At 41.7% G+C, this 13,615-nt stretch overlaps 1 protein-coding gene across 1 annotated transcript in view; it reads right to left on the bottom strand.

Annotated features, from left to right (window-relative positions):
- The window catches only part of LOC133547894 (myosin-IIIb-like), a 76,783-nt gene extending 67,713 nt beyond the window's left edge, over nt 1–9,070 (bottom strand). The window contains exons 1-2 of the mRNA XM_061893380.1: nt 9,016–9,070; nt 8,891–8,930 (exon numbers count right to left, since the gene is read on the bottom strand). The gene's annotated coding sequence lies outside the window, so the exon portion shown is untranslated. The remainder of the gene's footprint in view (nt 1–8,890; nt 8,931–9,015) is intronic.
- Nucleotides 9,071–13,615: the final 4,545 nt, after the last annotated feature.

Raw genomic sequence — 13,615 nt, 5'->3', positions numbered from 1 at the left:
AACGGCCTTCTTTCATCTCCGTAATATCGCTAAAATTCGCTCCATTCTGTCCACTAAAGACGCTGAGATCATTATCCATGCGTTTGTTACGTCTCGCCTCGACTACTGTAACGTATTATTTTCGGGTCTCCCCATGTCTAGCATTAAAAGATTACAGTTGGTACAAAATGCGGCTGCTAGACTTTTGACAAGAACAAGAAAGTTTGATCACATTACGCCTGTACTGTATATACCTTTATATACATATATACATACATATATACCTATACTGGCTCACCTGCACTGGCTTCCTGTGCACTTAAGATGTGACTTTAAGGTTTTACTACTTACGTATAAAATACTACACGGTCTAGCTCCATCTTATCTTGCCGATTGTATTGTACCATATGTCCCGGCAAGAAATCTGCGTTCAAAGGACCCCGGCTTATTAGTGATCCCCAAAGCCCAAAAAAAGTCTGCGGGCTATAGAGCGTTTTCATTTCGGGCTCCAGTACTCTGGAATGCCCTCCCGGTAACAGTTCGAGATGCTACCTCAGTAGAAGCATTTAAGTCTCACCTTAAAACTCATTTGTATACTCTAGCCTTTAAATAGACTCCCTTTTTAGACCAGTTGATCTGCCGTTTCTTTTCTTTTTCTTCTATGTCCCACTCTCCTTTGTGGAGGGAGTCCGGTCCGATCCGGTGGTCATGTACTGCTCGCCTGTGTATCGGCTGGGGACATCTCTGCGCTGCTGATCAGCCTCCGCTTGGGATGGTTTCCTACTGGCTCCGCTGTGAACGGGACTCTCGCTGCTGTGTTGGATCCGCTTTGGACTGGACTCTCGCGACTGTGTTGGATCCATTGTGGATTGAACTTTCACAGTATCCTGTTAGACCCGCTCGACATCCATTGCTTTCCTCCTCTCCAAGGTTCTCATAGTCATTATTGTCACCGACGTCCCACTGGGTGTGAGTTTTCCTTGCCCTTATGTGGGCCTACCGAGGATGTCGTGGTGGTTTGTGCAGCCCTTTGAGACACTAGTGATTTAGGGCTATATAAGTAAACAATAATTGATTGATTGATTGATACTTTCCTGCACACACATGCACTTAAGATATGAGTCAATACTTGTAGCTACACCACGTAAAACTACTCACATTGACCGGTATTTGTTTCTATATCTATCTACTGCACATAACGGGGAAATATTACTACTTCTGAACTACTGCTCAATACTACCCGTAAAGTAACCGGCAGATTGTCTGTGACAGTGTCAATCAAAACTTTGTAAAGGCTGAATTAGCCTTTAAATAGACTCCCTTTTTAGACCAGTTGATCTGCCGTTTCTCTTCTTTTTCTTCTATGTCCCACTCTCCTTTGTGGAGGGAGTCCGGTCCGATCCGGTGGCCATGTACTGCTCGCCTGTGTATCGGCTGGGGACATCTCTGCGCTGCTGATCAGCCTCCGCTTGGGATGGTTTCCTACTGGCTCCGCTGTGAACGGGACTCTCGCTGCTGTGTTGGATCCGCTTTGGACTGGACTCTCGCGACTGTGTTGGATCCATTATGGATTGATCTTTCACAGTATCATGTTCTCATATGTTCTCATAGTCATCAGTATCATCAGTATCATGTTCTCATAGTCATTATTGTCACCGACGTCCCACTGGGTGTGAGTTTTCCTTGCCCTTATGTGGGCCTACCGAGGATGTCGTAGTGGTTTGTGCAGCCCTTTGAGACACTAGTGATTTAGGGCTATATAAGTAAACATTGATTGATTGATTGAATTAGGTGTTGGATATGAATAGTTGGTGTACCTAATGTTTTGACCGTGTTCTTTGATAATGTGACCATTGCTCATCAGCAAGAAAAGTACAAACTAAAAGAGCGTAATCTCATTTTCTGCTTCCAACAACCACTTTCTCTCTCTTTCACACGAGTAAAATCCTCACGGGAACACCGCCTGGTAAACTTGTTGGTTGGTAAATCTGTGGTAAAGAAAAAAAAAAACGCCCTGTGAACTACATAATCCCTTCTAAGGGGATATGAAGAGGCTTTGCAGTAAACCTTTAGCAGCTGCCAGCCAGCCTGGGAGGAGGGACCGAGCTGGCCTTGTCAAGCAGGGATTCACATCGTGTGTAAGTTGCATCATGTTAGCAGCACACATGGAATATGACATTTATAATAAACAATTGCATTTGGGGTTTGCTTGAAAGCATTTATGGAGTATGTACTCTAGCTGTAGTTTTTTCCATCTACGTGCGTGTATTTCATACTTTAACACAGGGGTAGGGAACCTATGGCTCTAGAGCCAGATGTGGCTCTTTTGATGACTGCATCTGGCTCCCGGATAAATCTGAGCTGACATTGCTTAACACGATAAGTAATGAATAATTACGATGGTAATCACAGAGTTAAAAATAACGTTCAAATTATAAATCATGCATTTTAATCCAACCATCCGTTTTCGATCGCACCTGTTCAAGATGTGGCATTAATGGTAAGAAGTATACAATTTATTATTGGTTCAATTTAAAATAACAATGTTATTAAAAAGAATAAGAGACTTATTATACTCTAAAAATGTGGGTCTTGTCAAGACCTGGACTGTGGTGTGGTTTGTTTTCCCGTGGTGCAAAGCGATTGGAACGGACCTGGCGTGAAGGTAATGACATCTTTAATCTTAACTCAAAAATATTACGAAAACAAAGGGTATAAACAAAAGGCGCTTTTAGTGGAGGTTAAAAACTTGGCAATGAAAACTAAAACTCGCACAATGAACATAAAATAAAACTTACAAACTATGGCATGAAAAACTTACTTGGACCGAGAAAGAGCATGGATCCTCGGCATGGATAACATAGGTGTGTAGGAGGTGATGTTGCCAGGCTGACTGCCTGGCAACTGCAGGCTTAAATAGTGATGTGGTGATTGACAACAGGAACATGAGTTCAAGTGAATCATGTGTGTGAGTCGTGAAAACAGGTGAACTGATTGGTAGTCATGGAAACAAAAGCAAACCAGGGTGCGCAAAAACAGGAACTATCCATCCATCCATTTTCTACCGCTTATTCCCTTTCGGGGTCGCGGGGGGCGCTGGCGCCTATCTCAGCTACAATCGGGCGGAAGGCGGGGTACACCCTGGACAAGTCGCCACCTCATCGCAGGGCCAACACAGATAGACAGACAACATTCACACACTAGGGCCAATTTAGTGTTGCCAATCAACCTATCCCCAGGTGCATGTCTTTGGAGGTGGGAGGGGCCTATCCCCAGGTGCATGTCTTTGGAGGTGGGAGGGGCCTATCCCCAGGTGCATGTCTTTGGAGGTGGGAGGAAGCCGGAGTACCCGGAGGGAACCCACGCATTCACGGGGAGAACATGCAAACTCCACACAGAAAGATCCCGAGCCCGGATTTGAACCCAGGACTGCAGGAACTTCGTATTGTGAGGCAGACGCACTAACCCCTCTAATGGAGTCAAAAACAAAACAGAACATAACTAAACCGAACATGATCACAAAGAAATGACAGGTCTTACTTAAAAATGCACGCATTTAGTTGTATTCAGTGTTTAAAAAATATTATACGACTCTCACGGAAATACATTTAGAAATATTTGGCTTGCATGTTCTCCCCGTGAATGCGTGGGTTCCCTCCGGGTACTCCGGCTTCCTCCCACTTCCAAAAACATGCACCTGGGGATAAGTTGATTGGCAACACTAAATTGGCCCTAGTGTGTGAATGTTGTCTGTCTATCTGTGTTGGCCCTGCGATGAGGTGGCGACTTGTCCAGGGTGTACCCCGCCTTCCGCCCGATTGTAGCTGAGATAGGCGCCAGCGCCCCCCACGACCCCAAAAGGGAATAAGCGGTAGAAAATAGATGGATGGATGGCTTTCATGGCTCTCTCAACCAAAAAGGTTCCCGACCCCTGCCTTAACATGTCATTTCTGTTAATTGTTTGCTATTTAGTTGAAGGGGCTGTTTGCAACTTGCTCAAAGTTACATTTTTTAACCAAAAACCTAATGAGAAGAACACCACCAACAAGCTTATGTTTATAATAGTGTTTTGACACAAGATGTATTTTTTAAATGTCTGTATGTGAACTCACTATGTTCTCTGCTGGCTGTACATATCCTACTAAGTCACACCTGCACTGTTTCAATGTCCATTTCTCTGTTGATGACTGAAGTACTGATATCAACCAAACCCTCCTCATCCCACCCCCCGGATTGTAAATAATGTCAATAATTCAATGTATATACTATGATGATTAACTTGTGTGATGACTGTATTATGCTGATAGTATATATTTGTACCATTGATGAAGGTGGACCCCGACTTAAACAAGTTGAAAAACTTATTGGGGTGTTACCATTTAGTGGTCAATTGTACGGAATATGTACTGTACTGTGCAATCTACTAATAAAAGTATCAATCAATCAATCAGTATAGTTTGTATATGTAGTGGTGTCTTGTTTGATAGAAGAGTTCACATTTACATGACATTCAGCCAGCGATTGTTTTACTAATCTATTGATTAGTAAAATTAGTTAATTATAGTACTTGGTAAAAGGTTTATTTTTAAGGCCAAAAATAGATATTCACTTAGTATTACTTTCTTTAAAACATTTATTCAGTATTTTTTAACTTTAGAAAGATACATGATTGACAACGGTAATGATGCCAAAAAACATGAAAAAAGATGGGAAATCCTTAAAGGCTTATTATGAAAATGTAATAATGTACAACTTTAACATTTGACAACCAAATAATAAAACAAGGTGACTCTGTAAAAAATCTGGGTATTATCTTCGACCCAACTCTCTCCTTTGAGTCACACATTAAAAGCGTTACTAAAACGGCCTTCTTTCATCTCCGTAATATCGCTAAAATTTGCTCCATTTTGTCCACTAAAGACGCCGAGATCATTATCCATGCGTTTGTTACGTCTCGTCTCGATTACTGTAACGTATTATTTTCGGGTCTCCCCATGTCTAGCATTAAAAGATTACAGTTGGTACAAAATGCGGCTGCTAGACTTTTGACAAGAACAAGAAAGTTTGATCATATTACGCCTGTACTGTATATACCTTTATATACATATATACATACATATATACCTATACTGTATATACCTTTATATACGTATATACATACATATATACCTATACTGTATATACCTTTATATACATATATACATACATATATACCTATACTGTATATACCTTTATATACATATATACATACATATATACCTGTACTGGCTCACCTGCACTGGCTTCCTGTGCACTTAAGATGTGACTTTAAGGTTTTACTACTTACGTATAAAATACTACACGGTCTAGCTCCAGCCTATCTTGCCGATTGTATTGTACCATATGTCCCGGCAAGAAATCTGCGTTCAAAAGACTCCGGCTTATTAGTGATTCCTAGAGCTCAAAAAAAGTCTGCGGGCTATAGAGCGTTTTCCGTTCGGGCTCCAGTACTCTGGAATGCCCTCCTGGTAACAGTTCGAGATGCTACCTCAGTAGAAGCATTTAAGTCTCATCTTAAAACTCATCTGTATACTCTAGCCTTTAAATAGACCTCCTTTTTAGACCAGTTGATCTGCCGCTTCTTTTCTTTCTCCTATGTCCCCCCCTCCCTTGTGGAGGGGGTCCGGTCCGATGACCATGGATGAAGTACTGACTGTCCAGAGTCGAGACCCAGGATGGACCGCTCGTCGGGACCCAGGATGGACCGCTCGCCTGTATCGGTTGGGGACATCTCTACGCTGCTGATCCGCTTGAGATGGTTTCCTGTGGACGGGACTCTCACTGCTTTCTTGGAGCCACTATGGATTGAACTTTCACAGTATCATGTTAGACCCGCTCCACATCCATTGCTTTCGGTCCCCTAGAGGGGGGGGGTTGCCCACATCTGAGGTCCTCTCCAAGGTTTCTCATAGTCAGCATTGTCACTGGAGTCCCACTGGATGTGAATTCTCCCTGCCCACTGGGTGTGAGTTTTCCTTGCCCTTTTGTGGGTTCTTCCGAGGATGTTGTAGTCGTAATGATTTGTGCAGTCCTTTGAGACATTTGTGATTTGGGGCTATATAAATAAACATTGATTGATTGATTGATTGATTGATGTTTATAGATATGCAACAACAGCAACATATATGCTATCCGTTGTTGTGTTCCCTTTTTTTGAGTGTACAAAATGAAGGTGTGTGTTGAATCTGACTTGGACATAATATGGACTATACACAAATGCTTTTTATGAAAATGTAATTTTGTTTATAACTTATATGCAATCTGTTGTTTCCCTAATTTTTGTTGTTGCACATGGATGAGGGTGTGTGTTGCTGAGGCCCACTTTGACATTGTCTGGACTGGACCTGGTTTTAAAAACCTTTTAGACAAGTCTAATTCCATTAACAACCTGGTCTGATGAAGATAAGGTTATTTTTTTTAATTTTTTTTTAATAAAATAAAATGAGATTTAAAAAAAAGGAAAACAATCTTTAGATTTTACAGGAAAAAATGGCAATTCAGTCATTAGAAAGTTACTGTGAAATATAAAGTGTTTTTACAACATATTACAGTAAATGGAAAACGATTACACATTTTTAATTCTGCCAACTGAGCAGCCAGATTTTTTACCATTATTTTTTGTTTTCCATCTGCAGTAATACACCTTAAAAACAACAACAAAAACTGGCAGCTCAAACAACAGACTTTGATTGTAAAAAAAACATTTCCAGTAATATGCTGTAAAGGCCACTGTAAATTTGACCGTAAAATCCATTTTCATTTTTAAAGTTTACAATTCATTGGACTATTTGCTTTGTAATCAGAAGTCAAGCAGATATTTAAGTATTTATTTTGACAAAAAATGTGTTCCAATATTGGATTGTATTTAAGTTTAAAATCTATGCAATTTCATGCAGTGCGTACATTTTTTTTCTGTCAGAATGTAAAAAAAATAAGGTTGTTTATTGACACATATTATTTTCAGGTGTTTGTAGGCCATATGAAATGAAGTGGCGGGCCAGATCTGTCTCCCGGGCCTTGAGTTTGACATCAGTGCTTGTACATAACCAAATGTGGAAAAAAGTGAAGCGTGGTGCACTGTGACTATCTATAGTCTGTCTGGAAGCTGCACACTGTCTACTCTGTTAGTCCAATGTTCCTTTCTGTCTCCTGACAAGTTACAACTAAATGTTTGGTGAAATGTGAGGGGTGTACCCACTTTTGGGACATACTATCGATGAAGTTAAAGCATTGGGAAAGAGGTTAACATTTAGTATTTCTGTGTAAATGTACTGTATCAAAGTATCAATTAATCAATCAATGTTTACTTATATAGCCCTAAATCACTAGTGTCTCAAAGGGCTGCACAAACCACTACGACATCCTCGGTAGGCCCACATAAGGGCAAGGAAAACTCACACCCAGTGGGACGTCGGTGACAATGATGACTATGAGAACCTTGGAGAGGAGGAAAGCAATGGATGTCGAGCGGGTCTAACATGATACTGTGAAAGTTCAATCCACAATGGATCCAACACAGCAGCGAGAGTCCCGTTCACAGCGGAGCCAGCAGGAAACCATCCCAAGCGGAGGCGGATCAGCAGCGCAGAGATGTCCCCAGCCGATACACAGGCAAGCAGTACATGGCCACCGGATCGGACCGGACCCCCTCCACAGGGGAGAGTGGGACATAGTCAATCAATCAATCAATCAATGTTTACTTATATAGCCCTAAATCACTAGTGTCTCAAAGGGCTGCACAAACCACTACGACATCCTCGGTAGGCCCACATAAGGGCAAGGAAATCTCACACCCAGTGGGACGTCGGTGACAATGATGACTAAGAACCTTGGAGAGGAGGAAAGCAATGGATGTCGAGCGGGTCTAACATGATACTGTGAAAGTTCAATCCATAATGGATCCAACACAGTCGCGAGAGTCCAGTCCAAAGCGGATCCAACACAGCAGCGAGAGTCCCGTTCACAGCGGAGCCAGCAGGAAACCATCCCAAGCGGAGGCGGATCAGCAGCGCAGAGATGTCCCCAGCCGATACACAGGCGAGCAGTACATGGCCACCGGATCGGACCGGACTCCCTCCACAGGGGAGAGTGGGACATAGTCAATCAATCAATCAATCAATGTTTACTTATATAGCCCTAAATCACTAGTGTCTCAAAGGGCTGCACAAACCACTACGACATCCTCGGTAGGCCCACATAAGGGCAAGGAAAACTCACACCCAGTGGGACATCAGGGACAATGATGACTATGAGAACCTTGGAGAGGAGGAAAGCAATGGATGTCGAGCGGGTCTAACATGATACTGTGAAAGTTCAATCCATAATGGATCCAACACAGTCGCGAGAGTCCAGTCCAAAGCGGATCCAACACAGCAGCGAGAGTCCCGTTCACAGCGGAGCCAGCAGGAAACCATCCCAAGAGGAGGCTGATCAGCAGCGCAGAGATGTCCCCAGCCGATACACAGGCGAGCAGTACATGGCCACCGGATCGGACCGGACCCCCTCCACAAAGGAGAGTGGGACATAGAAGAAAAAGAAAAGAAACGGCAGATCAACTGGTCTAAAAAGGGAGTCTATTTAAAGGCTAGAGCATACAAATGAGTTTTAAGGTGAGACTTAAATGCTTCTACTGAGGTAGCATCTCGAACTGTTACCGGGAGGGCATTCCAGAGTACTGGAGCCCGAAATGAAAAAGCTCTACAGCCCGCAGACTTTTTTTGGGCTTTGGGGATCACTAATAAGCCGGAGTCCTTTGCAGGCAGATTTCTTGCCGGGACATATGGTACAATACAATCGGCAAGATAGGATGGAGCTAGACCGTGTACAAACAAGTAGTACAAACAAGTGCTGTGATAGGAAGTTTGGTTCTTACCTTTGGTTGTTTGATGTTTCCTTATTTCCATCTTGGACTTCTGTAACACAACATCAATGTTTCAGGAGCACATTCTTTTGTCCTCTTACAGTGTGGTATGAGCAAATTAAAGAAGTACATCTCACCATCCAGAGCAACATACCCCAACTGATTTACCTCCTTGTCCAGTCAGTGTGTTTGATCATAGATAATGAGCTTATGGACATCTGAGAAGTCTGGAGCTGCTACAGGAAGCTGTGGGTTGACTCACCTGAGCAGGACGTGGAACAAGGAGCATCTCACATCAACCAACATCAGCACGTTAACATTCTTCATCCACAAAAGCAAAGGTTTTGTGCAGGTCTTGATGCCCACAAGGCCTCTGTTGTTAATGAAGGATCAACACATTTATCCAGCAAATACACGAGTCACATGGCAGTGGAATTTGTTGCAGGGTGCCAGCTCGCACAGTCCAGGAAGAGTTAACATTTACTAGGATTCTACATACTGTATTTTCTGGACCATAGGGCGCACAATTACTAGGATTCTACATACTGTATTTTCTGGACCATAGGGCGCACAATTACTAGGATTCTACATACTGTATTTTCTGGACCATAGGGCGCACAATTACTAGGATTCTACATACTGTATTTTCTGGACCATAGGGCACACAATTACTAGGATTCTACATACTGTATTTTCTGGACCATAGGGCGCACAATTACTAGGATTCTACATACTGTATTTTCTGGACCATGGGGCGCACAATTACTAGGATTCTACATACTGTATTTTCTGGACCATAGGGCGCACAATTACTAGGATTCTACATACTGTATTTTCTGGACCATAGGGCGCACAATTACTAGGATTCTACATACTGTATTTTCTGGACCATAGGGCGCACAATTACTAGGATTCTACATACTGTATTTTCTGGACCATAGGGCACACAATTACTAGGATTCTACATACTGTATTTTCTGGACCATAGGGCACACAATTACTAGGATTCTACATACTGTATTTTCTGGACCATAGGGCGCACAATTACTAGGATTCTACATACTGTATTTTCTGGACCATAGGGCACACAATTACTAGGATTCTACATACTGTATTTTCTGGACCATAGGGCGCACAATTACTAGGATTCTACATACTGTATTTTCTGGACAATAGGGCGCACAATTACTAGGATTCTACATACTGTATTTTCTGGACCATAGGGCACACAATTACTAGGATTCTACATACTGTATTTTCTGGACCATAGGGCGCACAATTACTAGGATTCTACATACTGTATTTTCTGGACCATAGGGCGCACAATTACTAGGATTCTACATACTGTATTTTCTGGACCATAGGGCGCACAATTACTAGGATTCTACATACTGTATTTTCTGGACCATAGGGCGCACAATTACTAGGATTCTACATACTGTATTTTCTGGACCATAGGGCGCACAATTACTAGGATTCTACATACTGTATTTTCTGGACCATAGGGCGCACAATTACTAGGATTCTACATACTGTATTTTCTGGACCATAGGGCACACAATTACTAGGATTCTACATACTGTATTTTCTGGACCATAGGGCGCACAATTACTAGGATTCTACATACTGTATTTTCTGGACCATGGGGCGCACAATTACTAGGATTCTACATACTGTATTTTCTGGACCATAGGGCGCACAATTACTAGGATTCTACATACTGTATTTTCTGGACCATAGGGCACACAATTACTAGAAATCTACATACTGTATTTTCTGGACCATAGGGCGCACAATTACTAGGATTCTACATACTGTATTTTCTGGACCATAGGGCGCACAATTACTAGGATTCTACATACTGTATTTTCTGGACCATAGGGCGCACAATTACTAGGATTCTACATACTGTATTTTCTGGACCATAGGGCGCACAATTACTAGAAATCTACATACTGTATTTTCTGGACCATAGGGCGCACAATTACTAGGATTCTACATACTGTATTTTCTGGACCATAGGGCGCACAATTACTAGGATTCTACATACTGTATTTTCTGGACCATAGGGCGCACAATTACTAGGATTCTACATACTGTATTTTCTGGACCATAGGGCGCACAATTACTAGGATTCTACATACTGTATTTTCTGGACCATAGGGCACACAATTACTAGGATTCTACATACTGTATTTTCTGGACCATAGGGCGCACAATTACTAGGATTCTACATACTGTATTTTCTGGACCATGGGGCGCACAATTACTAGGATTCTACATACTGTATTTTCTGGACCATAGGGCGCACAATTACTAGGATTCTACATACTGTATTTTCTGGACCATAGGGCACACAATTACTAGAAATCTACATACTGTATTTTCTGGACCATAGGGCGCACAATTACTAGGATTCTACATACTGTATTTTCTGGACCATAGGGCGCACAATTACTAGGATTCTACATACTGTATTTTCTGGACCATAGGGCGCACAATTACTAGGATTCTACATACTGTATTTTCTGGACCATAGGGCGCACAATTACTAGAAATCTACATACTGTATTTTCTGGACCATAGGGCGCACAATTACTAGGATTCTACATACTGTATTTTCTGGACCATAGGGCGCACAATTACTAGGATTCTACATACTGTATTTTCTGGACCATAGGGCGCACAATTACTAGGATTCTACATACTGTATTTTCTGGACCATAGGGCACACAATTACTAGGATTCTACATACTGTATTTTCTGGACCATAGGGCACACAATTACTAGGATTCTACATACTGTATTTTCTGGACCATAGGGCGCACAATTACTAGGATTCTACATACTGTATTTTCTGGACCATAGGGCACACAATTACTAGGATTCTACATACTGTATTTTCTGGACCATAGGGCGCACAATTACTAGGATTCTACATACTGTATTTTCTGGACAATAGGGCGCACAATTACTAGGATTCTACATACTGTATTTTCTGGACCATAGGGCACACAATTACTAGGATTCTACATACTGTATTTTCTGGACCATAGGGCGCACAATTACTAGGATTCTACATACTGTATTTTCTGGACCATAGGGCGCACAATTACTAGGATTCTACATACTGTATTTTCTGGACCATAGGGCGCACAATTACTAGGATTCTACATACTGTATTTTCTGGACCATAGGGCGCACAATTACTAGGATTCTACATACTGTATTTTCTGGACCATAGGGCGCACAATTACTAGGATTCTACATACTGTATTTTCTGGACCATAGGGCGCACAATTACTAGGATTCTACATACTGTATTTTCTGGACCATAGGGCACACAATTACTAGGATTCTACATACTGTATTTTCTGGACCATAGGGCGCACAATTACTAGGATTCTACATACTGTATTTTCTGGACCATAGGGGCGCACAATTACTAGGATTCTACATACTGTATTTTCTGGACCATAGGGCGCACAATTACTAGGATTCTACATACTGTATTTTCTGGACCATAGGGCACACAATTACTAGAAATCTACATACTGTATTTTCTGGACCATAGGGCGCACAATTACTAGGATTCTACATACTGTATTTTCTGGACCATAGGGCGCACAATTACTAGGATTCTACATACTGTATTTTCTGGACCATAGGGCGCACAATTACTAGGATTCTACATACTGTATTTTCTGGACCATAGGGCGCACAATTACTAGAATCTACATACTGTATTTTCTGGACCATAGGGCGCACAATTACTAGGATTCTACATACTGTATTTTCTGGACCATAGGGCGCACAATTACTAGGATTCTACATACTGTATTTTCTGGACCATAGGGCGCACAATTACTAGGATTCTACATACTGTATTTTCTGGACCATAGGGCACACAATTACTAGGATTCTACATACTGTATTTTCTGGACCATAGGGCACACAATTACTAGGATTCTACATACTGTATTTTCTGGACCATAGGGCGCACAATTACTAGAATTCTACATACTGTATTTTCTGGACCATAGGGCGACACAATTACTAGGATTCTACATACTGTATTTTCTGGACCATAGGGCACACAATTACTAGGATTCTACATACTGAATTTTCTGGACCATAGGGCGCACAATTACTAGGATTCTACATACTGTATTTTCTGGACCATAGGGCGCACAATTACTAGGATTCTACATACTGTATTTTCTGGACCATAGGGCGCACAATTACTAGGAATCTACATACTGTATTTTCTGGACCATAGGGCGCACAATTACTAGGATTCTACATACTGTATTTTCTGGACCATAGGGCGCACAATTACTAGGATTCTACATACTGTATTTTCTGGACCATAGGGCACACAATTACTAGGATTCTACATACTGTATTTTCTGGACCATAGGGCGCACAATTACTAGGATTCTACATACTGTATTTTCTGGACCATCAGGGCACACAATTACTAGGATTCTACATACTGTATTTTCTGGACCATAGGGCACACAATTACTAGAAATCTACATTCTGTATTTTCTGGACCATAGGGCACACAATTACTAGGATTCTACATACTGTATTTTCTGGACCATAGGGCGCACAATTACTAGGATCTACATACTGTATTTTCTGGACCATAGGGGCACACAATTACTAGGATTCTACATACTGTATTTTCTAGACCATAGGGCGCACAATTACTAGGATTCTACATACTGTATT

This window comes from Nerophis ophidion, unplaced genomic scaffold (assembly GCF_033978795.1).
Source record: "Nerophis ophidion isolate RoL-2023_Sa unplaced genomic scaffold, RoL_Noph_v1.0 HiC_scaffold_246, whole genome shotgun sequence".
Lineage (NCBI taxonomy): Eukaryota > Metazoa > Chordata > Actinopteri > Syngnathiformes > Syngnathidae > Nerophis > Nerophis ophidion.
Note: the sequence above shows the minus strand (reverse complement) of the source record. Positions and strands in the feature narration are given on the sequence as shown.